The sequence below is a fragment of the Diadema antillarum genome, unplaced genomic scaffold (assembly GCF_040938485.1).
Source record: "Diadema antillarum isolate AM-2024a unplaced genomic scaffold, OU_Dant_1.0 scf00000014, whole genome shotgun sequence".
Lineage (NCBI taxonomy): Eukaryota > Metazoa > Echinodermata > Echinoidea > Diadematoida > Diadematidae > Diadema > Diadema antillarum.
In genome coordinates, this window is record NW_027270903.1 from 742,985 (window position 1) to 766,505 (window position 23,521).

A 23,521-nucleotide genomic window follows, 5' to 3' on the forward strand; every position below is an offset into this window, starting at 1 on the left:
GTTCCAAACCTTTTCGATTAACTTCTTTCAGTAGAACCCCACGACATGTTTGCATTTGGTCAAACTCCATTCATATCAGGATTTGACCCTGCTTTACCCTTTTTAGCTTTTTCCCCAATTCTTATTCATTTTTTTCTAACTTTTTTCATAATAAGGGCAAGGGCTGGGGAAGAGAGGTCTAAATACTGACGCTGAAAGGATTCGCAAAGTGATGTTTCTGTGTACAACAGAATTGTTTTAGTCCAGATGAAAACTTTTCTTGCCATGGGGGCGTTGAATACTCTTTCTGTTTAAACAGGGGAATGACTGATATTTCATACGCATGAAACGGAAGTCACCTGACCAAAGTAGTTACCTAGAGGTGTCCAAGCGATAATGGTAAGGTTATTACGTAGAATTCAAGTTGTCTTGTGCTTAACTTCCATGTTATGCAACAGTCCTGCTTTGCCCTCACCCCATGGAATCATTCCTCCAGTAGAACACCTTACCTAACTTTAAGCGTTAAGATTTACCTAACTTTAAGCATTAAGATTAAGCTTTAAGATTAATACCGATATGGGTTAGTGCGTGTGTTGTATGCATGACACGCATAGCATTTGGAAGTCATAAGACCATTCATTGAAAGAAAAATAACAAGAAATCAAGATTATCCACGCTTTGCATTTTCAGGCTGCATTCTTCAAGTTCAAGGTCTTCTATCATTAGTCCCATATATCTCTGAATATACCAGTCCTCCCGTGTCTCAAACACCAACTACTTTCTTGCCTTACTCTTCTCTGCTCTTTACTCCCTCCCCCTCTTCCCAATCCATGCCCTTCCCACACCCATCTACCTCACCCCTCTGCCCCTATTCTTCGGCCCACTCAACCCTCTCTGCCCAGCCCTACCGTCTTCCCCCTTCCCCCTTCTCACTCCCCTCTTCCTGACTTTTTAGTTTTCGCTCCTTTACCCCTCTCCTCACCTCCACTCCATCCCTTACTTGTTTCTCCCTTGTACCCTCCCCTCCTACCCCTCCTCTCCCTTCCCACCTAACATTATCCATCCCCACTCCCTACCCCCATCCAACTCGATCCCCTCCTCCTATCCCCCTTCTTCTTCTGTTTGACCTCATTTGCCAAGGTATCCCTTCACTCAGCAACGCCTCACACCAGCCCCATGCAGTTTTCACTCTCAGTTCAAGTTTGTCCACCCCGTTTAGATTTGACCTCGCTCTAATAATATGCCTGACCCAGCCTATAATAGTAAACGGTGTCAAACGCGTATAAGACAGTAATGGATTTGCCTGAAAGTCGCAGGTCAACTTTTCATTTTCATACAGGAGAAATGAACGACAGTCTTTGCGAGTTTACCCATCCACTTATAATCTGAGTTAGTCAAAGTCAACTTTTTCAACAGTAGTTTTTCAAGAAAAGTCCGCCCTAAGACAAATCACTGCAATGGGTGCAGTGGTATCAAATACATCCCTATCAAATTTTCACACTGCGGTGTTTTTTTACTGTGAGAGAGTATACCTAAATATTGTAGGTGTAAATGACAGTTTGTTCGTCTTACTTCGCATGAATCAGAGAATGATATCCTGTGCATAATATACTCAGTAGATTGTTTTGCGTACAGTATCCGCGCGATGCGACTTCCTGCTACGAATGACATACGATTGATGGGGACTTTCTGAGGATAATTCGCCATCAATTCTAGAGTGGCGGCCATTCTCAGTTTAGACTTAGAATGTCAGCACGTCAACTTAGAAGCTAAATGATATTACTCTTCCCCCTTTTCAATTATTGTTGAACCGTAATCAAGTATAGGCATACTGTTTTGGGGTCTTTTTCGTCAGCTAAAAAGACAATTCAATATACAAGGCAAATGCAGCTAACTAACAAAAACGAGAAGATCTCCCATTCAGCTGTAATGTATGTTGTACGTAAACTTGAACACGAACTCATTGGGTAAGGGGTGAGACTTACTGAAGGTAAACTGGAGGTGTTTTTTTTTTTCTATCCACACTTGAAAACCAATACATTTGTATTAAGTATTTCCTGCATTGCATTGGAGAAGAAGCAAACTTATTTGCCAAATTTACAGAAATGGTTTCCTACCGACCAGTAACACCAGTTCATGTTTGTGTGGACCAAATCCAAGTTGAGCTTATCGTGGGGGATGTCGTCTTCCGTTCCAGCAAGCTCTGCGTCATGTTACGTCATACTACGTAGGTCCCAGGCCTCTTGAATCCTCTGGCGCCACATAGTATTAACCACTGTCTCGAGGTACGCTAAGTCTTTTCAAGTCTTCAACTACTTCCCCTTTCACCTTTACGCCATCAACGTCAACATCAACATCATCAGAGCATGGAGCTAAAGGATGCTTAGTAGCTCCAGCCATTAGAGCACACATCAAAATTTGCTGTTTTGATCACAACCTAATTTAGCACGACTAAGAAGAGTAACTTCATCCATGGCATTTCCTTTCATTATTTGTTTTTTCAAGTGGCTTAGGGCGTCTCCTAGCCTTGAGAATATGCTTTCAAAGTATTTTCATGTTGTCAGTAGAAGGAAAATATTGCAACACATTAACAAAGTAAGTGCAAAACTTCATTAGGACCACTGCTATAATTCCTCGTTTCTCAAATGTAGCTGCCAAAAGTCTCGATTTTGATTTCATTGATGTTTAATAAACACGCCGCTCTTGCACAGTTAGAATGAGACGGTGGGTTTACACGACTGTAGTCTTGAGTATACTCTGGTCGCCTCTCATGACCTAACAGAGTAAACTTTAGTCAAATTGGAACATATCGATTCCTTGCGGAGATTTCACACTCACTCTTATCTACTAGGTCAGTATATTTGTAAATAATTATTACCTTCACAACAGGTGGGACTGCGAATAGTATTGTACTTTGGGGACTGAATGGCGGTAATAGGCGCTAGGACCCACACCTAAATCCAAGGACCAGAAAACACCATAGAACATGACTGGGATCAAATCAAGGCTCAAATCCTGGAATCATGTCGGTCATAATCCAAAACCACTGACTCCTCCAAGAAGAAGAATGTAACATTGGTTGATACCACTCTAACCTGTCTTAAGCTTCTAGTATCAGGGAAATAGCTGTCTTCGTCATTTTGCCCTCTGCTGGCTAATATACCAACATAATTGAGCAAGCGCGGGGTTGACTTACTGTAACGTAGTGCGCATTTTTGTGCATCAAATCATGACGAGGATTTTGTAGAGATTGAGATAAAGTTTGCAGTAGAATCATGACCAATGACGTCGCATGATGTAGACAATCAATCCCAGGGTATTCTTTCGTAATCGATCTTTATGCTGTTACCCCAGATTACCATTTGTCCACTTTGTGAACAATGAGCAAAACACCTGTTGAATACCTGTGTTAAAGCATCGCGCAGGAATCGAATTCAGGAACGTATTGTAAAAGAGTCCGTATCACCAAGGAGTATAACTCCTTGGTATCACTCTCCACTCTACTCTTACGCAGTGCGCAAACAACCAACAAACAAACAAACAAACAAACAATTAAACAAACAGACAGACAGACAAACAAACAAACACTCTAACAAAAATACTCCACGTAATTATGCCAAGGCTGCATGAGTTGCCATAGTAACCTGCAATCAGCCTATTAAAACTCATCGAGAACCCCAAAAAAATCTGCTAATGAGAGTGACTGCCTTAATCTGAGTATGATGATTCTGCAGAAGATGCAAAATACATGTGGTAATTCCGTTGCTTGTTCATGGCGGCACAACGGAAACAGCAAGTTATTATCGTCTGCCATAATGCACTGTCTCAATCTTGCGGGTTATCCCAGGGCTGTGATTGATGAGTGTAGGTGATCATCCATGCCACGTAATTAATTAGCACGCTGCAATACATCGACTCTCGGCCGTTCAATACGCACAAATCGCTGCCGGACGGACGGTGGCAGCAAACCTGAAATAACTGGAAATGAGAAGGAAACGGCAACAGGGCTAACATGTTGTTGGCCATTGGGTCATGGGAAAATAGCAACATAGATTTGAATCTTCTTAATAGCTGGGTTTTTAAAAATCATTTCCTGCCCTTTATTTTGCTTTCCCGATTTTGCCTCATATGGCAAGAATATTGTCAACCTTGTAGTCTTTCCTTAAAAAGGATTAATCCGGAGACAAGTAAGATGTGAGTTGGAAACAAAAAAGTACTCTATTGATGTGATGTCGTATACATACACATTAAAAATGACTGATCTGTCAAATAGTTAGGCGGGTTTGGTGGTGAACAAACATTCTGTTGTGGCTGCAGATGTTGTTGGATTTTGCTTTGATTATTGTTTTGTACGCCTTTTTTGTTGTTGTTTGTTTTTCATATACTGTTGCAAATATTTTGCACACGTGGCGCGCAAGGTTTGGACCAATGTGAACGAGCGATTCCGAGGCACAACCAGCCCCGGAGAATGCGGATGTCACTAACAATGACAGGTGGTAGGAGGAGATATATTCACCGATGAGTTCTGGCACTCAATGCAGCTCTCAGAGGGAAAGCAAAATCAACAATCAAAACAACAACTATAACAACAAAGAAGTAAAGGCAAATTTAAGCAACTAAACGCGAAATCAAAAAAAAAGTGCCAGAGAGGTAAGCATACTCGCTGCCTGTTCGCACAGATATGGAAGTTATCAATTTGAGGGCAAATATCTCGAATCACCGACCTTGTTTGTTGCAAGCTGACTCCAGCGGAAGGTACCGATTTCTATTTTTAGAAATAAAAACATGGAAATGAGCGCGTGCTCGATCGCCAGGGAGAGTGCATTCTTTGGTCCGGATTTTGAGAAAAAAAAAAGCAATCTTGACGCCCTGTTTTGTATTTCACATTTTCAGAATTTACTGATCACAGAGAATTTTATACACTCTCATTGTCACAATTTTCTTTGTACACACACGACATTATCAACATTCAGGACAAGGTTTTCTTTGAAATAAGTTGACATATAACACAGCCATGACAAAATGATATGAGAATTCAGGACAGTAAATATTTGAGTCCCATGGTATGAGTTTTTGTTGGCAGAGATAAAAATCAACCTGGAAATCGCAACAAGAAGAGCCCCACAATTTTGGAGCCACATAAACGAATCCTGACGTAAGTGCATGATGGGTAGAGATGCTAGGAAGCGTACTGTCACGTTTTATTTGCCAACTCGTTACTTGCAACATCCTCTGCATCAACTTGTGGTTTACTGGTGACGTTTTAATTATCGATCTCAAAGCTCTGTTATTGCCCTTTTCCATTATTCACTCCCCTTCTCTCTCTGCTTCCCCCTCAAAATATATTTCCGTCTTGAGCTGAACTGGGGCCGCTCCTTCCACACCAGAATCCATATCATTGGCGGTTCTCCTACTTTGATCAAATAAACATTTACTGTAGACGAATTATGCTTAGCTTTCTCTGCAAATAATGAGTCATTAGCTTTAAAATAATCATTACCTGTTTATTACCGCGATTTCTTCAGATCATTTCATTTCATTTTTGGGCATGAAATCATCAGATTTGCCGGTGTGGCATACTTATACATGTTAAACGATTTGTGAACAGCGCAGGAACATATATTGGGCGTTTGCTCTGAATGGGAGTATAGCTTTTGTTTAGGATGGTGTGAAAACATTCCCACCATAAGGTTGACATCATCTTTGTACGTGATCGACGTATTTTTCATCACCAGAAGCGTCTAGATTTACCTCACTCTAGCATTGCATTGATTCTTCCTCCCCCATATCACCTTCTTATCATCATCATCATCATCATCATCATCATCATCATCATCATCATCAATATCAACAACAACAACACCATAATTATTATCATCATCGGCGTTATCATTGTCATTATTATCAATTCAATTCAATACAATTATCATTACCATCCTCATTGTCATCACCACCGCCACATCATTGCTCTTCTACCACAAATTTCTAACTTTTGTATGAAACAAATACATAGGTCCTACAATGCAATCAAGTTACATACTATCTTCATCAAGTTTCTTACACTGCAAAAACCATCTTTTTTAGGCTAGAAAGAGAGCGGAGAAAAATTATTACATCGCTCGACTTAGAACGCGCATCAATATAGAAAATTCTCCCCTGTCAAATTATGAAATTTCCACAATGTGGCAGCAGTGACAGGAAGAATTTGGTAAAAGAAGCAAAATCAGAGGTAGTTATTGTTTGGTTTCGTTGTGACACTTATATTCATACCAACTCTCAATTTCTATAACGATTCTTTTGATCATCATGTGTGATTTTAGGGTATCTGCAGATCCCGCCAACGTCACTTTGAAATGAAATGGAATAATATGACCAGAACTTGACTCCCGGTCACTTTCAGCTACACAAATCCTGTTGTGTTTTTTTTTAATTCATCTCTGTGTTTCGTGCAAAAAGGGCTACTTCTATCCAGGAAACAACATTGCGTGCAAGTATTCACCCTCTCCCCTGTCTCTCAGACAGATCTTCGCTCAACCGCTTCTCATGTTTTTGTTCTCAGTTTATCAATCCCCAATTTCCTCCATCTCCTGTGTACAGAAAGGAAAGGAAATATCAAAATGTCAATATACATGTCAGTAAAATGAAATGGTGTAGCAGAAGTCAGGGATGCAATTATTTACTAAATCCGCACCATAAACATCGCTCGAGTGATCAACACTTGGCTGCTAGTGGCCAAACCACATAATAATTGCATTTTCCGTTGAATCCGCCATTAAGCAGCACCATATTTCCCGTATCTATTCGGATCCCACCTGTAGAGCAACCAAAATAATTATGTCATACATCCTTGATTGGAATTAGGCCTAGGACACGCTAGACGGTCACTTATAGTGTTTTTGAACCGACTTGAAACGCAAAACTCAAGAAAAAACAAGAAGAAAGAGATGACAGGCAGAGGAAAAGAAAACAAAAAGGAGAGAGAGAGAGAGAGAGAGAGAGAGAGAAGGGAGAACAGACACGAGTGAAAGAGGAGAGAAAAACAGATAGAGAGAGGTAAAAATGGAAATAAAGTTGAAACCATGCCAATCATTCCAAGCATGGCTCAAAATGATGGCGTTCTTCACAAAAGAGTCCTTCGGGTTGCTTTTTCCTCCACTTTTCCTTGCATCTTTCCTTGCATTCACACCTGCATGTTTTTATAGGTTTCCCTTTATCTTCATAGGGATGAAAATTCGTCATTTCGCGGAGTGTCCTGCAAAAAATACGCTATGAAAACTACAAGACAGAAAAGAATGAAAGATTAGGCAGAATAACCAAGAGGATAAAAGAATGAACGGATGTCAAAATCCTAAGTTATTACATCTCAGTAGTCAAAGAATAGAGTGAATAATTGAATCGCAGAATGAATTTGGTCACGTAATTCGTTTTGCTTTGATCATGTGTCTGTTTCTGTTCATATTTCTCATTTTTATCCCCGTGAAGATAAGAAAAATGATAAAAAACGCAAACGCTGCATTATTCACCTTCAGATTATTGCATCGTAAAAGATTTTTTTTTTCTTTCTCGTCGGGCATTTTCTAAACTTATTATTGTGTTCAAGGATCCGCAAATAATCTTTTTTATGACTTTCTTCCGTTGGAAAACTGTACTGACTAGTATCATTCAATAAAGTAAGTCCCCCAGGCCAATATGATTAGTTTGTTTTATTATTATTCACTACACTACATCTGTTTTGTTTGTTTGTTTGATTTTTAAAGTAAAGATAGTCTCTTTCTTGTTGTTACTTTTTCATAATTCTACGCATTGGTTATATTAGCGCTATGAGGCTCCGTCTTGATACAATCATGAAGACAGACAGTAACACTCAGGGAAACAAAATACGACGGGAAGAATTCTCTCCACTCCAGAAAGAAAAACTCAATTGCGCATTTTCGGCATAATTACCGACTTCTTTTAAGTTATTGCGTTTAATTGAGATAATAATTTCTAGTAGTTGTACGAGATAAGAATATCTCTTAGTGAAAAGTTACTTTGTTATTATGTTTTAAGTTGCGGTGGGCATTTGAGGTATCATTTCAATCCTGTTAGGATCACCTTTAAATACCGCTGACATAAGTGTATAGTTACCGATGTTTGGATAGAGCTGACATACAGTAGGTCCACATACGCTTATTTCTCTTAGGACTTAAAGATATTTTATATATCGAAGCAACCTCCTTTAACATGTTTTAATCAAGGAGGGCATAGTGGTAGCTTAACTTATGTTGAGGTAGGACACTATTCCCAACAACACAAACATCAGCTCTATGGTAATTCGCCGAAGTCAACGATCTCTGAGCTGATAGAATGAAAGGAGGGAAATGGAAAGTTTCCGCTGCTATGGGAAGTGGGTGATGGGGCGGGTAAGGAAATGGGTGATGGGGTGGGTAAGGAAGTGAGAAGGACCGACTCACAGCTGGCTCCATGCTTGGAATGGGGTGTCCGGGGGTGTCCGCGTCCGGGGGTGTCCGGGTTTGCAGTGAGTGATCCGGGTTAGGTTGAGGAAGGGAATTTTACTCAGAAGGAAAAGAAGGGTTTGAAGCCAGCACATTCAGTTATCATGGTTGTTGGTGCACTGGTAGGGTTGGCCAGGGAGGTCTTCTCTCACCTACCTGCAAACTGCAATTTTCACAAAATAAGAAGATGACGAGATCAGAGGAGAGTGTGTTCTGTTCAGTTCAAGATGCTTTTATTTCTGCTTTCCATTTTCGATACGATATTAGAAAATTGAATGAAGTGTCGGCATAACCGTATAAATTATTTTGTGCGTCAATATAACTTATGTAATACAATCAAATTAAAGGCGCACTGTTACAGTCTATAATGTGTCAATTGAAGACACACTACAGCATTATGAACAGTTTGAATAAAATTTAAAAAAAAATATTTGAAAAGCAGGGGACCGTCTTCATAAGCAGAGCCTGACTAGGAAGATGACCCCAGGTAAACTTGCTGGGATTATAAGTTCTTAACCCAACTTTGTCTCTTCCTTTTTTATTCAAGGATATGATAGCAAAAGAGGAGCAAAAACCTGAGAGAAACTCAACGTTCTGGCCATTGACAATCAACAAAGCAATGGACACGGCACTCTAGGGACTGCTCATCATCGGTCGTTTTGGTTACATCATCTGTGACATCTTCACTTGTTATTCTACCTACTCCCTTCATCACACAACAGTAAAAAATGAACAAGACGGAATAGAAACTAAAGGAAGGGATCAAAAAAGGAAAAAGAGAAAAAGAGGAGGAAAGAGATGAAGAAAAGAAATGAAGGAGAAGAAGAACAAGAAAAAGAAAAGGAAAAAAAAGAAGGAAAAGGAAAATGGCACTGAAGAAAAAGTAGCACTATCAGGAGATCATGTGTGGTTATGGCCCTGTGCGTCGCATCATCGCTCAACGTTTTACCAATGAAGGCCTTCTTGATCAAAACAGTATACACATGATAGATCTAACAACGTGGAGCAGTGCTAACACCGAAACGTCTACCCCGGATCAAAATATTACCACATCATTTACTCATTTTCTCCATCATGATAATTATCAAGTGGAGGAAGGTGAAGTAGGAGGAGGAAGAATGTAGAGGAAGAGGGAAGAGAACGAGAAGAAGCAATGAGGCTGAAAAGAGGCCAAAAATTGAAACCCAAACAAATTGCTAGTTCCAGATAAGATCGAGTGGAGTAAAATAGAAAAAAAAATGGTGACGTCACGTTTACGGTAGTTCTCTGTTTTCCTATATATATCGCTTGTACATCGTCAAGTCTCTTTGCTGACCCAGTTTCATCACTTTAGCTCAATGAACTTTTTGCCAGCACGCGCAAAGCTTCTTGTATTATTTCTCCTGCAACTTAAGGCTATTCGCGTGAGGTCGAGGCCACGACAACCAACGTTATATGAAATCAAACAAAAACAAAAATGGGACAGGATTTAAACAAAAAAGAGAGCAAAACTCAGCAGTCATTTTCTATATTAACTCATGTTGCCATGTTGTTTAAAATATAGCACATGCTCCGACAGATGCTATAAGGAATATGTTGAGAATACAGCAAGAGGAGGATCGAGATGGGTTTTCTCTAATCACATATTTCACCACAAATTTGATTATGACATGTATATCATAACTATAACCTAGATCAAGAATGTGATAAATGTTGAATGACCCTTTTAACGTTTGGTGCGGATTCCTAAAGCAACTTTACATCTTATGCATTTTCAATCATTTACTGCACACTAACTTGAAGTCGATCTATTAGTCATCTCATCCTGATTTATAAACATTTCCCCTCTTTCAGAATGCAGAGGTATAGGCCTACATCTGGTCCAAGGGCATGGACTAAGAACTTCTTATAAAAACTTTTTTTTTTCACCACGTGGAGATTTATGATTGAATACATCTAAAAATGAATAATAAAAATTGTCCGGAAATTAGTTTGATTCTACATAACAAAATCATAATCTCGAAAAAAGGTTTTAAAACGTTTGTGTAGCATATGCCTGACTAAATAGCAACTTGTAAATTTGATGTAATGAAAGAAAGGGAGCAGATTTTGAAATAGAGATATTATTTCTATGAGCCCGATTTTAGTAAGATTTCAATGACCTGCGGAAGTAAGGCGGTTCGGGGGCAGGGCACAATATTCCCAATGTGGGTCAAGAGGTCATTGCCATGGGTCGTACCGTGGAAATATGATGTTAGTCTACATTCCTGGACATATTCCTTGCACTTTCAATATGACGATGATACATCTTTCAAGGTACAATTCAATTATTTTCTGCTATAACAATATGGCTATCATCCCGACAAACATATGACAAAACACCATGACAAAAATCGGGTGTTGCTCTCCGTGATAATTACAGAAATAGTGTAAAATCGTCGTTCCAAAAGAAAGTCGGTTCAACTTTACAGACTAATGACCAACATTTCCTATTATCCGAGCAAAGATTGAGGTGTGCACTGAAACTCCTGTGCTGGGTTTTCACGCCCCCCCCCCCCCCATTCCCAAGGGTCAATAAAGTGTGTTCTTGACCCTCGCCAAGCGCGGAAAACGATTGTCGGTGACACCATCATTTATGAATCGGGAAATATGAGATACTTTTATGGCTTCCTGTCAAGAATTATGGAATTGACATCTTTTCTTTAAAAAGACAATTGGACTACTCTTCCAGGACTTTTATACCGTTTCCACAACTACCACAAGCGTGTATTATCACCAGATATTGTGATCGATTTTGCAGTTACTGTGAATATCATAACTACAATGACTTGCACCAAGTCATCAACACCGTTATTTCAGTCATCATGATCATCACCTTCATCTTCATCTCTGCAATCAGACTTATTCTCCTCCTCTTCCTCCATCAAGCAAGTATTTTTTTTTAAAATCTCTCATTGGCGTCGTTATTGTAGTTTCCGTTCTTGTCACCGCCATCATCGGATCGTCTCTCAAGAAGATTATATCCGCCCTTGCAGTGCATGGGGCCATGATGATTTACTCTTCTTGTCAATTTAAGAGTTGATGATTCAATACTTTAGATAAGATAAACCCTATTCGTCTAGTAATAAGTTACATTTCTTGGGATGGTTTTGCTGGGCTTTGTAAAAGCTTTAGAAACCATTTTCATATTATCATGTAGGCACCGCTTCATAATGTACCTAGTTGCTGGAGCGTCATTCACGAGTGGGAACCGGACACGCCCACTTTCACCACGAACATGTGCCACGCCCACCTGTCCGTGTGTTCACTCGCCACGTGCACGCTTGAAGTTCGACAGGAACGACTGTCTGCGTTGTATCGATTGCATCGCTCATTTGTAATGCTTTAACAATGATTACTAGGTGATTTAGACTCGGGATTCATAACATCTGATTGGTGACCTTGTGTGTTGAATGAAAATATACCGATAACTACACCACACTGAGTGACCGAAACACACCCACGTATCTCCAAGTTATCACTATCAATCTAAAGGTGATAAGCATTTTTTTTTTTTTGGGGGGGGGGGCAGTTCTCAATAATTTCATATCTTTATAGCGCCAAAATGCTACTGAAAGACACATGAGTAACAAAATCAGATCTTAAAATGCCGATAGACATGATAGAGAGGTCTTGATATCCCTTTCTCTCATATCTTATTGGTTTAGCATGTGATAGCATTGCTGTTGTTCTGTTGTTTCTATAAGAGAGCTGATGAATAGTGTCTTGACATTATGGTACTAAAGTGTTCTGCAGATGGCCATTATTGTCGTCAATATAGCAAATGTCAAGACGTAGTAAAACCAATGATTTTTTTTCTTTTTTTTTTAGTCATGCTTGATTCAGAAAATCACAGGTCACGTCAACGCCCGGCTAAGGTGTTCTATGCAAGCTTGAAAAACAAACAATGTCTGGTTGATGACGCTTCAGTAAAGCAATCATGCTAAAAAAGCAACTAAAGATCATCGACAGGTGAGAAAGCTGTTAATGCCCGATACATTAATAGTTCGATTCCCATGAAATTCATCGAAATCGGACGTGTAATGAAATCACCGACAGAGATACTGGGTCAAGAGGAAGAAAATATTTTCGTTCGGAAATCGTTGAGGTCTGCTATTCGAGTCACCACGAGGTGAAGGAAGGACCTGAAAAAGTACAAATCCGGAGGAACGTTTGGCAGTTACAGGTAACGCGGGTTTCCGCGGTAACCTTGCTGTCTATTCTTAACGTTCCGTGAAAGATGGTTAATCATAGTATACTAGTAATAGTCTGTGATAGTCTAGACTTACTTGCCAATTCGATGATACGATCACTGTTAATCCCTTTCTCCCTGTGTGCACTCCAAGTTTTCCACACACAAATCTATGCTGCACTTTATTCCCCGCAAAATATTTGTTAGGCGATTGACGATACGTACGGACAAACCGCAATGTAGCCAGAGCAAGGAAATCAAAACATTTTCATTTTCGAAGAGAAAGTTTTTTTTTAGCTATTAGAAGATTGTGCGTTATGTGAAGCCTACCAGATGCTGATTGAAAAACCAAATCTCGCAGAAAAACGTCCAAAGTTTCCTCAGACCAACTGTGGAAGCATGATTTCATGACTAGATATTAAACAAGGTCAGCATTTTAAAGGAGGAATGTTTTTAGGATGACGCATTCCCAGCAGTATGAAAAGTTGTTACAATGATCATGAAGCCATCAGCAGAAGTTAGAATACACGTATTTCGAAACCTCGACGTTGCTTGCATGCACTACCATTGAGAATACATCACACATTGCATGCATGCCTTACATTCGTGTAATGTTGACGGAGGACAAAGGAGAGATGAAATAAAAATCCCATTGCATGTTCGTGTTGAGCTTGATGCCAAGTACAGTCAAATCAAGCACACTGAATATGAGAAGCGGAATTTAAATCCGACAGAAAACAGGAAAGATCTGGAATGTAATGGCAGTTTCCAATGTATTCAGGAAACATAATGAACAGAATATGATCATATCATTTAGCATTATATTACATTAATTTATAGGTCACGAATACATCTACGAATTAGATGAACTGTTGATGTTATTGCTTCTCATAGGTAGTTGTAAATAAGAGTGAGTGAAAGAATAGTTGTGCTTTATAGCCATTTATCAAATACAACACTCTCCCCTCAAAAATCACAGTTTGATATAAAGTTCTGTGATTTGCTGTGACATTTGTACTTCATTTCTTCCGTTTCATTTCAATAATGTAGATTTAGTAATGATTTCTATGCAGGTCATGATAACTTTTGTTTAAATACTTAGGTAACTATAGAATTATACTTTTGTTATACTATTGTTTGTATTTGTATTTGCTTTATGACATTTCACCTTCTTGTATAAATTGTCATTGTTACTTTGAAATAATTTTGTATTATTTGGATATGGAAAATAAATAAAATGGAATGAAATGAAATGAAAACATCCTTACCTCATCTAGTTTGCATCAATAATTGTGCCCAGTATCACTGATTCACAAAATTACATGAAACTCAAAACTTTTTTTTCTCATATATTTCATGTCCTTCTTTGATTACATTTATATAACTTTGTTTGATTTTCATTCATGTTACTCAAACCATCTTGAGCACGGAGAAGAACTCACGTGAAGCGTGGTGTAGCAACAACAGTTTCTCAAATAACGAAGTAAGAGCGTGATCAAATTGCGCGCGTGAGTACACATCACATTGTGGCAACGTGTTAGCTCCATCTCGTCCTCGCCACGTGCGCTCGTCCTAAATAGATGCCCTCAGATTGGGGTCTTTCTCTATTCCAGAGAATACAAATTAGATTTTTTTCCTGATTCCCCATAAAAACAGCCACTTCGAAGCTAGGCATGGTGACATTTAAAAAAGAAAAAAAAAAGGAGGAATCTTGTGATACGCTAGAGTTCCGGTCAGAACCGAAAGTACTTTGACATTTACTTGAGTGTGAATTGGATCAGACAGCAGTGCGGAGTAAAAAGTGGTTTTCCAATTTCCTCACTTGTCCGAATCGATGTGGTAGAAAAATCCAAATATTTGTGTCAGGGTTTCCGACAAGTAAACAAATTCGGCGATGGGATGGTGGTTTCATCTTGAGATTTCATCTCGCCATTTTAATCATCCTAACAAGAATAAGACATTGATAAAGAGAGAGAGAGAGAGAGAGGAAAGTGCGTACAAGTTAATTGCACACTCAGTATAAAAGGGATCTATGGAAAATGAATACTCGATATACGGAGAACAGAGAGATGGACGAACGGAACACATGAGAGAGAAGAAGATGGAGGGTGAGAGAAATAAAAAGGTGAGAGAAAGAGAAGGAGAGAGAGAGAGAGAGAGAGATAGAAGGAAAGAAGGTGAGGTGGGTAAGGAGAGAGAGAGATAGACGACAGTTTATCACTAGAGACTACACAGCCAGGTAAAAAAGCTAGGTATGTATAGTTTTTCATGGTAGACGATTTGTTGTTGGTATTTTTTTTTTTGGCTGACATAAACGAGTTAGTGTACTATACTAATATCAAATTATCACGATATGCTACGACAGTATTGGCTAAAGGAAATGTCACCGTTACAAAATCACTCTCACGGTTATTTGTGCATATTACTTTAATGATAACAACTGACCCTTCTTCATAAAAGATCATTATTGTTCTATTATTACCGGTCGAATACCCATCATTCTTAACGAAATCAAAAGTCAACTGGTTTGAACCGACCATGGATTTATAGTCGCTGCACAATGCGCACCTCTCTGTTCCTGCTGTATAAACCTTGATCTCTCCTGTCCTTGTGTAGACAATAACCAAGTTAAGTATACACAGTCAATGTTTGATGATTAAAAAATTATAACAAAACTACTGTAGAATGGTAAGAAATATGTATTCTTTTTCATTCGTGAAGATTATTAGACAGCAGGAACTTTGACGAAAGTTTGTGAACAAGCATTTGTGTGCACAAGGCGATACACACCTGCATAATATTACGTGAATATTATTGATATCACCATTTTGTCAAAACGCATGAACTTCTGAATTGTCATAACTTTGTTGATATGTAGTTTTGAAAGACTGTCACAAAGGCTCGAATTCACGAAGGTAGTACAACTGAAACCATGGTTTAAACCATGGACAATTTGAATGGAGCGCCAAGTGTCGCATGGCCTATTTCGTTACGAAATCAGTCATTTCGTCGACGAAATACGAAATGGCAACGTTGCATAGGCCATGCAACACTTGGCGCTCCATACAAATTGTCCATGGTTTAAACCATGGTTTCAATTGCACCGCCGTCGTGAATTCGGATCTATCTGTTTATTCGATTTATTTTCTGTTCAGAATCAACTTGAACACGGGGACGACATTATCTGTCATAACGTTTGGACAGTTTGACAGTTCATTCAAAATGACGCCTTCTCCGATTCTTCTAGCTTGTCATCATGGTCGCGTGACTATGATTTTTGAGGGAAATTGGACAATCTGTTCAAAAGTTATGACCACGGTCACGGATGGATGTTTGAAGTTTTAGTGCCACCATGTAAAGACTACCACACTACAACTTATTATGTCACATGCGTAGAACGATATAAAGAATATGAAAATATGTGTTCTACTAATATTCCTCTATTCACGCAATCCACACATATATCAAGGCGACTTATTTCAAGCGACATTTAAAGGGATTGTACAGTTTTGGTTGAGACCTAATTTAAAGTTTCTAACATTTTTTGGGTGAGATGATGAGAAACCTTTTATGAAATATGAAAGAGCATGTAATTCTATGAGGAATTCAACGTTTATTTGATGAAAATTGGTTTTGAAATGGCTGAGATATCCAAAAAAAAAGCAATTCCAATAAGTGTGGGACCCACACTTTATTACGATCGCTTTGTTTTACTTTGTTTTTGGATGTTTCAGTCATTCCAAACCCGATTTTCATCAAATAAACTTTGAATTCCTCTTAAAATGGTATGCTCTGTACTACATCATAAGTGTTTTCTTGGTATCTTGAAAAAATTTAAAAGCCCAATTTTCCTCTCCACCAATACTGTACTATCCCTTTAATGTTAAGGGTGGCTACAGTTGGAGACTTGATGAGCTTAATTTTAGATGACGTATCAACATCTTTACGGTCGTCAGTGCGCCACATTATCCTTTTATCTGCTACTCTCCATATAGTAATTCCATAGCGTTCATGCTGCAAGAATGTATCCCTAGCGATACATTTTCATTTCAAGTTCAGCATGGCAATTTTATCTCATTACACCTTGATTTAGGACGATGTGAAGTTTATGACGCCCGTCTCCGAAAAAAAGGGGGGAAAATGTAGCTGCTGATATAAAATGATAGAGAAGGCTAATATGGTGGTGGTGGTGGGGGGGGGTCATGGTTTCAGTCTTTAAAGCTTTTTATTGACGAGGAACATAAAAAGTCATGATATTTAAGCAGGGGGAAATGAGCCAAATGAATGCTAAAGAGAAGAAAGAGGTGATCTCAGATACTGTTACTGAGATAAGAAATCGCGGTGGAGTTAAAATTTCATTCTACCCGGATTTACCCCCGTTAAAGCATCATAATGTTTGATGGCTCCCGAATTCGACACGGAAAATGAATCAATCAAACTGATTCCAGGTGTTTTTTAGCGTTTCCCGTTTTGACGCAACATCGCCCCGCAAAAGATCTCTCCCTCTCTCTTTCTCCCTCTCGGCTGGAAAGTCATTCTATTGGAGGTGAACTCTGTCCCTGCATTGCCCTCGACAATTGCTTTCATACATCTTATCACACTCTACCCGTCTGATTTCGTCTGACGTATCGGGAAACTACGAGAAAAAAGGGACTAACCCCCTCAAACGAAATAAAAGAAACAGACGGAGGGATTAAATTTTGCACAATGCCCCCAATGTTTTCATTTTCGGAGGTCTGGAGTGCTCTGGGTCAAGGGTCACATACGTGTCACGAATGTGGTGGGGCAACAGAACCGAGAGGTCAGGGGTCGACCAATTGGCTCCCGTGTTATGACTTTTTCAAATGTTCAGGAGTATCATTGCACCTCTACCCCGGTGAGATTATAGTCTTGGGATACAGACCTTGACATGGGCGTTGAACTCTCAGCTCTATGTAGATCCGATTTCAGACTATATTCACTGTTTGAGACCAACCACCAATAACATTATAGAAAATGCATTATACGCCATGCATCATACACCATGCATTTAAAACTAAATTAATCTATTGGACATCTTAGATTATTTGGGGGGATTATTTTGTAATGTATATGTTGTTCGAAACTACAACAGAGTATAAGCCCTACTGAAGCCAGATTCATCTCGGAGGCTCTTTGCAGGCAGAACCCCCCCCCCCCCCCCACACACACACACTTTTTAAAATAATTTTTTTATTTGTGTGGCGTATAGTAATATTCAGTTTTGGAAATATTGTATTGTATGCACGATGACAACTGGTTATCATTTCTTTATTGTAAACTCATAAAGCCAAGTTTGAATAGAACAGTCTCACTCCATTATTATGATAGACCAAGACATTTTGTTTGTAGATTTCATTGGGATTTAGTATGAATTACGGCATCATAATCATGACACAAAGTGATCTAGTGAACAAACAATCAAAGATATAATAACCAAAATGGTTTTTGCATGGTTCAAATGGTTGTGAAATGCTAAATGCCACTAGCTTTAGTATGGCATGAATATACTTCGAATTCGCTGATCTACGAGCAGTAATCGAGGGACTTGTCAGTGCCAATGGGCGTGGTCAGCGCCACGAGTGATGATGGGTAGGACTATACTGACTATGCGAAAGGGGGCGTGGCAGTGTGAGCAGCGAAGATGTGCTTTCTTTGATGATCCTCTGTCATGTCAATGAATCCCGTATCTTATCTTAACCCAGTGCTTACGGGAACACGATGTAGCACGCACAAACACTCTGGAATTACAGTATCAGGGGGCAGGGGGTTAAATTCAACAATGTCATTTACAGTCACCGTCTCAAATACATAATGAGGCGCATGCAATCTGATCGACATACTGTCTCTTGAATTTGCAGGAGAAAAAGAAGGAAGAACAAAACCAACCGAAGTCTTAAGTCGACTTTAGAATTTATAACAATGTCTATGACACTTCCGTTAGAAAAATAAGCTTGATAGACGGCCGACGTGGCCAGTCAAGCTTGTATGAAATGAGATGTGAAGTTTCGAAATAAATGCCTGCACTTTTGTGGTCTGGGCTTATTAGGGTTCTTAGTATGTGGCACACTCTAACGTGACATTGGTTTGGAATGACAGACTACCCCCAAAGTAAGTTGAGCGATGGCAAAAATTAGAGAATTCCGCGCACGCGAATGCGTGATTGATAAACATTTTGATAACTCGATGTGATCGGACGGATACGATGGCGGGTTGTTTTCCAGTAGACGTATGGTAGGTGGTCCTAGAGGCAAACTTTTCCCCCTACTTTTGACTATGAATTCAACAATTGAATTTGGTAAAGGAATACTCTGGATTCTAATTCTTTCAATAGCCTTGCAATGAAGTACGTGGAGGGTGTCAGGAAATAGCGTTATCCTGCACCTGTGGCAGAGCAAGATATGTATCAACATTTCCCAGTGAGTTTGTGGAGTGTAACAAGTGTGTTCGAACACGAGTTGCTGTGGAACCACAAATTTGCAGAGCCTCATCACAACTGTGGTTATTTCACGCAAGCAGTCGCATATGTTGAGGTCACCCGCCCGCATTGAGAACAGACTACATAATACTGCATTGACACTTAACTTAGAGTACTCCTGTATTCCCAGGGTTCACTGATGGTTTGGGGTTTGTTGTTTGTATATTGTTCAGTTTCTTGTTAACATCCCACAACAGGAAGATACCGAAATCTAGAAAGCAGATATCTAGAGTATTTACATCGACGTGTGTCGTGTGCGTGTACCTCTCGGTTTGCTGAAGTAGTGAGTAGAATTTCGAGTGTAGCAAAAGAAAAATAAGTAAAATGAATGCTAAGAAAGGACTAGGGAAAATGACATATCGGGCTGGTGAGAAGACAACGGTACTTTTGAAAGGAGGTTGTTGAAGGTCTCCTAAATGAGCCGTAGGTGAGGTCAGGTCAGACCCCCCTGACCACCCCCTCTTCACCGACCTGTCTCGCCCCCAGGGCGCGACCACCTGAGACTGTGCATCCGAGCCGCCCCGTCCCTCTCTCCCCACCCCGCTTGTCGAGGGAATAGCAGTACCATTCCAAGCAATCAGTGTCCTCTGGCTCTAAGGACACGGGGGTTACTCACGGTAGGGGTAGCCTCGAAGGAGGGAGGTGGGGAAATGAGAGAGAATGTGGGCATGGCGTCACAGTGTGAACACACCTAGCAACGTGACTTGATACGGAGTACTACAGCAAGAATTACACGAGAGTAGTGTATATAACCATGGAGGTGTACTCACCTCCCTGGGAATACCTTACGCTTTCATTATCCCATTGTGTACAGGGATGTTACCGCAGTATTTATTTTACAACATCTCCACAGTTTGATGATTAACGACATTTCTTTCTTCCAATAACTAAAAAAAGAAGGAATACATTGAAAGAACAGGTGTACACGCAATTAATGATGTATTACAAGTCCGCATAGATAGTATGAAAACGAAACACATATCGTATATTAGCAAAGCTTAGGGTGCCGCTCAAAAGATAGGTAATGACAGTAGAACACGTAGGTGCCCTAATTTATCCACTTCAGTGATTCCTATTATATGCCGAAGCCTTGATGGTAACCACCATTACTACAAGAGCAATACATTGTACAACGATAATTTGAAAGTGGGATGCGTTACCATACTCTCTTGAAGAATGTGTTTCTGGAGTTAACGCCACCATTTAGTGTATGAGTGTTATGAGACAATATTGATGTATCAGTCTGACTTGCGTTTTTTCCTTTTTCTCCCATTTAATGTGATCTCCCCCTCCTCCAGCCCATATCAGTATAATGCCCCACGCTTTACAACCATCAGGTTCAATCAAACTGCTTCTCATCGTATCAGAATAACTCAAATGTATAATGTTAGGAGAAATCCTCAGTTAGTGTTACATGAAATATACCGTAAGATATTCATTTCACAATTTTCTGTAAAATAGCACATTTTTGTGTTTGGAATTATATATCTGAAAAACTACTTGTATCAAGCGCATATCCACTAAATAAATCACAATTATTATAACTATTATTATGAATAAGTCCCTCGCCCCCGGCCCCCATATCTCTATCTATTATTGTTTCCTTCCCTGTTTCTCTGCTTGAAAAAAATGTGAAAATTACTGCATAATGCAGGTCATCCATGCTATAATTGGTTAGATAAGTTTCCTTTGCAATTCAGGCTAGGAGGATAGGAAAAGCCGTGGAACCCAATAAATGCCATACTTTTACAGGGACGGACACATTCCCAGGTCACCCCTGCATAGCAATGGTATGAATCAGACTTGTCGCATACCGACCTCTTGCTGGAGACAAGAGGGAATAAAAAGGGACTCAGCTCGAAGACAGAAGTGGTGGCGATTTGTTTCACCGAACAAATTAAAACAAATAAATCCAAGAAAAGGGACCGAATCTATCTATGCCTGAGGTACCGGTCTCGTAATACCGACCATTTCGCATTATACTCTCATTCAACAAGTCTGAGTTGACCTTCCAAAGGGAGATCATACCAATAAATATTGGACCGATTTGTGTCAACGTTGACCACTTGCAGAGCCCACACATTTGAAGCTGTTCGTGACAGAATGAATCAACAATGAGACGCTCATTAGTAATCACCGTTTCACGCAATAAACTGCAAAATGTAACTTACGTTATCATAAAGTTTGAATCTTGTGATCACATTGGAAAAATTGTTTACAAGTTCAACATCAGTGCTGAGACCTCTCATATCTACGGAAAGTTAGTTTATACTGACACAGACAGGAACACAAATATAAACTTCACGAAATCACGACAGACACCGTGTTCTGAGAGGAAGATGCAGCAAACACACAAACAAGCGAAAAAAAAAACACCCACAAAAACAAACAAACAACACCGAACAAGCTAGGAGAAAAAAAAAACAAAGCAGAAAATTCCAAAAATTCCAATATACTGTATTATCATTATTGATATACGTGTTTCTATTCGGAAGGCTCATATGTTACCTTTGTAGGCAAGATGCAGAGACATGTCAGATCATGTCGGTAGAACAATTTCAATACACATGATACATGCACCAGAAACGCATTTATTTTTGTCTTGACTTTTGTTTTGAGGTCACCAACCCCTGTTGGGTAAGTGGCAAATTAGCTTCGGTTTCAATCGATTCCTCTTCATGTTGGTCACTTGCAGAAGAGAATCGAAGGATTTTCTTCTTTTTTTTTTCCAACTAAATCAATTGCGTACCTTTGAATATTATAGTGTAATTATATTGAATAGAGAGTATATATTAAAAGGATGCTCTCTGTTTTGGAATGGTTTGTAGAACTTTGCAATAATTCATGACTCCGAATCAGGTCGTTTTTAACATTGTATGACTCTTGAGGAAGAGAGGACAGAAAATGACTTGAATAGGAGTCGAGAAAGACGAAAAGAATGAGCAGTAGAGGAGCAAGAATGTCAGAAGATGAACAAGACAGAAGGATGAGAAGATTAGAAGACAGGAGAATATAATATAGAAGAAGATCATGAAAGAGGAGAAAGTTGATTCGTTTGCTTTCTACTCGGCGGTTGCTTCTATTCCTTCCTTTCAAAAAAAAGTCATCGTACTCGTTTAAACTCTGTCTGTTGCTAAAAAAGCTAGTGTTCCAACATGCACCGGACATGCTCAGTACATCCGGTTATCAATGACTGTGATACGGATTAAGTTCGGTTGTTGGCCCACTTCTGATGTAATATTCTGTATTTTTTGTGTGAGCATCATAGCAGGGTTTTTTTATTTTTTTACAACAACAATAATAGCCGTGTAAACATATGGACATATGGATATGATAAATGAGTGTGCTCACCAAGTAAGCCTACTGCGTGGGCTGGATAATTATTATGGGGAAGTCATTCCTTTGGAAAGCATCTTATGACAAATGGGCCTATGCGTTGTAAAATTGAAATCCGGATCAGATGATTTTGAGGTCGGTTTACATGTGGTTTAGAAATTAACTATAAACCAATTGCTAAGGGCATTTAAAATTTTGTGTCTTCCAAAGAGTCGATCCCCCCCCCCCCTCCCAAGCTGTTTGATGTTTTGCTGTGTACACCCATGAACCCTCTCTCGAACCACATCACTCAAATACAAAGTTGCCCAAGGAACATTCCAGTATTACAAGGTATAGGTCCAGTTGCTTTCTTCGGGTAAAGATAAGGAGAATTGTAACAAACCAGACATCGCGAATTGCTTATCTATAACCAGGGAGGTGCCTCCCTGTCTATAACGGTCTTCTCCACATGTAGGCCTGTCTACTCACGCATACTGCACACGTAATTTGTTATTAGTACACTTTTTTATATCTTGATGTGAATATTGTTGATTCAGTCATAATGAGTTTATGTTTGTGGAGAAATAAAACAAACTGCACTGCAAAAAGTCCGGTGTTAAATATGAAACACCGAGCTGGTGTTAAATTTCCGGTGCTCATTCATGGTGTTAGATTAACACCTCCGGGTGTCATTTCAAAATATAAAAATTGTTTTTATGAATACTAGTAGTTTCTTAGGGACTGAATTTCTTGTTAATTCTGAACAAGACGATGAAGAATTTTCCGATAAAGTACTTGATTTTTGAAAAAAAAAGTGTAAACACATTTACACTACAGTAACACCAGCTGGTGTGGTCTCCTATTGAAGCTGGACGGGTGTTCTACCATCGAAATTAACACCACCAATATCAAATCAACACCATGCGGTGTCATCAATGAATCAACTCCAGCGCAGTGTCAAAGATATCACCAGCCACAGTGTCAAATTAACACCACGAAGTGCCAGGTGAACACTTTTTAACACCG